Below are 5,191 nucleotides of genomic sequence, written 5' to 3'. Positions count from 1 at the left end.
AAAAAAAAAAAAAAAAATTAGGACTGTCCTTTTCCCTTAGTACCTATAATAGATTTCTCCCCTCTAATAATTATTGATACTTGCCATCCCATAACCTAACTGCAACAACTAAGCACCTTCCCGGTGCCCAAACCCTTCTTTAAGCAATTCAGCTGCTGGCAAAAAAAAAAAAAAAAAAAAAGAGCTTCAGGTATTCAAGAGGGGAAGGTCCTTTATCTGGGAAATTCCTTTAAGAGATTTATAAGAAAAGAATGCAAGACTGAAAGCCAAGGAACTTGAATTTAGTTCTTGTTCTATTCCTTAGAAAGTCACTTTAACTTTTCAGACCTCAATTTCATACTCAGTGTGGGCATTGGATCAACAAACTTTTACATCATGGTTCTCATCCCTGACTGTGCATCAGTCACCTGTGATCTTTAAAAACTCCAGATGAAAGGGGTTAGGCCCAGAGTCTGTACCATATATTTCTCCTCAATCTTCTATAAAGAAACATTCCAGACATATTAAAAAGTTGAAAGGATAGTACTATAAACAAACCATATACCCAATTCAGCAAGTGTTACTCTGCTATGTATATTGATGTGTATGTACATGTGTTTGTGTGTGTACAAAATACATAAAGTGAGGTTTTTGCTGAGCTGTGTGAAAGTTGCAGACATCATGACCCTTTACCCCTAAGATATATTATACCTCTCAAGAATAAGATCATTATAACTGCAATACTATTGTCTTTTTTATCTGTTTGTTGTTGTTGAGACAGGGTCTTGGTCTGTTGTCCAGGCTGGAATATAGTGGCATCATCATAGATTATAGCAGCCTCAAACTCCTGGGCTCAAGTGATTCTCTTGCCTCAGCCTTCCATGTATGTGAGACTACAGGTGCACGTTACCAAGCCCAGCTGATTTATTTTATTTTTTGTAGAGGTGGAGCCTTGCTGTATTGCTCAGGCTAATCTCAAACTCCTGGGCTGAAGTGATCCTTCCACCTTGGCCCCCCCCCCCAAAGTGTTGGGATTATGGGAGTAAGCTACCACACCTAGCCTACAATACTATTTTTCATTCCTTAAAAAAATAATAATTTCATAATATCTAATCCATATTTGAATTGTCTTTTATAGCTGGTTTCTTCAAAACAATATCTAAACATGACTTATACATTACCGTTAGTTGTTATAAATCTTTAATCTCTTTCCAGTCGAAAACAAGGGCCCTCACTTATTTTTCTTCATGACACTAAATTTTCAAAGATTGAACTGGTTTCACCTAAAGTACATATTCTGTTTTTGTCTGATTATTTTCTTCTGTCTCCTGTATTTTCATGTAAATAGGAAGGTAATTTTTTACAATAACCTTTTAATCAAATAGAAGATAGATGAAAGGCTCACGTAGTTTACACTTAAAACATCTTTGACCAGAGGATGTCACCAGCGATGCTTTAAATTTCCTATTGTACCATATCCAGAGCCTCAGAATGTTAATTGTCCCACCACTGGTGCTAAGTTAGATGCTCTTTAGATCTCTCCATTGTAAAGGTATTTCTTTTTTCTCTGCAGTTTCTGTGGAATGCTGTTTTGGTCTATGAGAATATCCTGTTCCAAAACAAATTTTCACTTCATAGTTTTAGCATCCACTTACATTTGGGGGTGCCCAATGGTGATTTGCTAATTTCTGCCATTCCCTCTTTAGCAAGATTTCTTCTGCAGAGAAGAGTTTTCCAACTCTTCAGCTGAGGCTAAATTATAGTTCCTCCTAAAAAGACAAGGTAAATGTTATTTTTTTCTCTTTAATTACCGATTATCAGAGAAAGAATTTGGCAGGAGTCATTTTCAAAGATGGTCAAGAGGTTTTCCCCCTTTCTTTAATTTTCTTTAACTTTTTAGTGTCCCTCTAATGGAGTTTCACTTGTTGCTTTATAATTATCCATAGTCATTATTCTCGATGTTCAGATTTCCCCAAATTTGGCCATTGGGAGTCACCTCCACCTACTCCAATGTTCTTTTGACACCTTCCCTTCCTTGCTCTCTGTCATAAGCTTTCTCAGGTTAACCTTGTACATTCCGTGGTTCAACCCTGGAATCAGCTATTTCTCCAAGGTGCTCTGGTGCTTTTTTGTGGGGGGCGATATGTGGAAGCCACAATCTGATACACAGCCATGAGATTAGTTTAGTGGATTTTATGCTTTATTTCAAACCATGAAATATTCATTCAAATAAAATCTGTCCCAGAAGTTCATAATATAAAATAAAATCATACCTCTTGAGAGATGTCCTCAGAACTCTGGACTCTAGGGGGGTCACAGAAACTCTCGATTATAGAATGGCCACATCCTCCTCCAGCTCCATGGCTCTGGATTCTAGTTCAAGGTTTCAAACCCTGTCCATGGGGCCTTAGAACCCATGCCCTATTTCCCACTATGGGCAGTTTCCTTCCCACACTGCCTAGTCATGCAGAGGACTAGCCTAGGCAGGAGAAAAGCCTGTAATCATTATTTTAACAGCATCAGAAACAGCCTAGCATAGAAGACTACTCAGGACCTGGACTGAGTCAGAGATAGGAAATAGGACTAAAGAAATAATTTGGGACCAAGATTATAGAAGGTATATCTCTGCCCTCCCCAAGTCTGTCCTCAAGGTTTTGCCTCCTCGTCTCCATAGAAACCACCTGCCAGTGACCACTATACTGCCAAATCTTGTGGTCAATTCTTGGGCCTCAGTTTATTCAGCATCTATCGGCATCATTTTATATAGTTGCTCACTCTCCTCTTGGAAACAGCCTCTGCACTTGGTGTTAAGGCATCCACTCTCTTGGTTCTCCTCGTACCTTATCAACAGTTCTTTCTCCAGCTTCCTTCACCCACCTCTCAGTCTCAGTGGAAGCACACCCAGGACTCAGCCTTGGTGGATGTCCTAATTTTAAAAAGTCTACGGGCGACACTTCCACATTTTTTATCTCCAGCTTCAACTTCATCTTTGAACTCCAGGTTCATGTACTTTACTGAACTCAGCATTGCATGTCCACAATCAATTTCCCAACTTTGCTCTGCAATCTCCACCCCCAGCCTTCTCCCATCTCAGTATGTGATAATTCCATTTTCCTAGTTGCTCAAGTTGGCCGTGTGTGGTAGCTCACAGCCTATAATTCTAGCACTCTGGGAGGCCAAGCCAGAAAGATCCCTTGAGCTCATAAGTTCAGAACTAGCCTAAGCAAGAGCAAGACCACCACCACCCCCATCTCTACCAAAAATAGAAAACCTAGCCAGGTGTAGTGGCAGGTACCTGTAGTTCTAGCTATTTGGGAGGAAGAGGCAGGCGGATCACTTGAATCCAAGAGTCTGGGGTTGCTGTGAGCTAAGCTGATGCCACGGCACTCTAACCTGGGCAACAGAATGAGATTCTGTCTTAAAAAAAAAAAAAAAATAGTTGCTCAAGTCAAAAACCTCAGAATCAACTTGCTGTCTCTTTTATACCCATCAGTAAATCCCAGAAAATTAGATGTGATCTAATTTTCATAGCAGCAGCATCTTGAAACCAGGCCATCACTCAGCTGTCACCTGTCAGGGTAAAATAGCACTTCTTGAACCCTACACACCCCTTCAACTCCCTATTCTACTTACTTTGCTTTACACTTTCCTGTAGCACTCATTCCCATTTAATATCATCTGTGTACTTGTTGATTCCCCTACTGTCTGTCTTTGTCCACCAGAATGTAACCTCTTAAGATGAAGATCTTTAAAAAGTCGGGTGTTGTGGTGGGCGCCTGTACTCCCAGCTACTCGGGAGGCTGAGGCAAGAGAATTACTTAAGCCCAGGAGTTGGAGGTTTCTATGAGCTGTGACGCCATGGCACTCTACCACACTCTACCAAGGGTGATAAAGTGAGACTCTGTCTTAAAAAAAAAAAAAAAAGATGAGAAACTTTGTCTTATTCACTTGCTGCTATATCCCTGGCTCCTAGAACAACTCCTGCCACATCTATGAAATAGCCATTAAATGAAAGAGTGAATGAATCTCAAGTGGGAGCCAACATTGTTAATATTTACATTTAAATGGCAAAAAATAAGTATCGGTGTATTTTCCATATTTTCAGGATCCAGGAGAATGTATAAACGTGTTTCTAAAAAGAGATAGCATATGAACTGTTTCTTGACATCCTTGAATGGAGTATAATGGAAGTGATGATTTTCTAGTCCCATTATTTCATGCGGTATCCACCTGTTATTTATACCTAACATTGTTGGCAGTCAGTGTTAATTTAAAAGTTTACTACTATAAGCTACTTGTGCTAGGCTGAGGCAAAAAGAATCACTTAAGCCCAAGAGTTGGAGGTTGCTGTGAGCCGTGATGCCACAGCATTCTACTGAGGGCAACATAGTGAGACTCTGTCTCAAACAATAAAAAAGTAAAAAAAGTTTACTAATACAGACAGAATTCATGATTTGGAGATTTTTCACACCTGAATTTACATAATGAGCCCTCTGCCCTATTAATGTGGAGGGCAATTAAGAGCATCCTGACAGCTCAAATGCAAAGGGTATAGTCCTCAGAGAAGGGGCACCCTCTTTGGGAGGTGGGGGTGCTGAAGGGAGGAGAAGGTCCAGCTTTAACCCATCCCACCCCACACCTCCCCTTCACAGATATTAGGCTTCCCTGCACTCCTCAGATCACACATCTGCCTCCCCTTTGGGATCTAAGTCCCTTGAGGGCCAGGGTTTCAGAATCTCTGTATATCACTCCCTAGTTCCCAAAGTAGGAACTCTGGAGACAAGGTTGCTGTCCCACTCACACTTTTGACAATTCTGGCCCAAGTATAATGGAAGTGATGATTTTCTAGTCCCCTATATTCAGGGACTGTGCCTCCAGTCTTTCTGTGTTTCTTCCACCCACCCCTCCTCCCAGGTCCTCCTGAAAGGGGCAGAGAAGAAGGAACTGTAGGAAGGGTAGATGCGAACATGCAGATATATGTCAAAAATGGACAGTGAGCATCCTCCTGGGGCTAGGGTGTGGGACAATGTGACGGACTGGAAAGGACAACTGGGGCTGGGCTGTGAAAAACCAGGATGGGAGTCAGGCTTAGTTCTGCCAGCAGCAGGAAGCCTCAAGATCAAGCAATGTGGCTCTGCGCCTGTGGCTCAAGCGGCTAAGGCGCCAGCCACATACACCTAAGGTGGCGGGTTTGAATCCCCAGCCCGGGCCC

The sequence above is a fragment of the Otolemur garnettii genome, unplaced genomic scaffold (genome assembly GCF_000181295.1).
Source record: "Otolemur garnettii isolate 467f Iridium unplaced genomic scaffold, OtoGar3 scaffold00022, whole genome shotgun sequence".
NCBI classification, from domain to species: Eukaryota; Metazoa; Chordata; class Mammalia; order Primates; family Galagidae; genus Otolemur; species Otolemur garnettii.
This window is presented reverse-complemented; position numbering follows the sequence as displayed.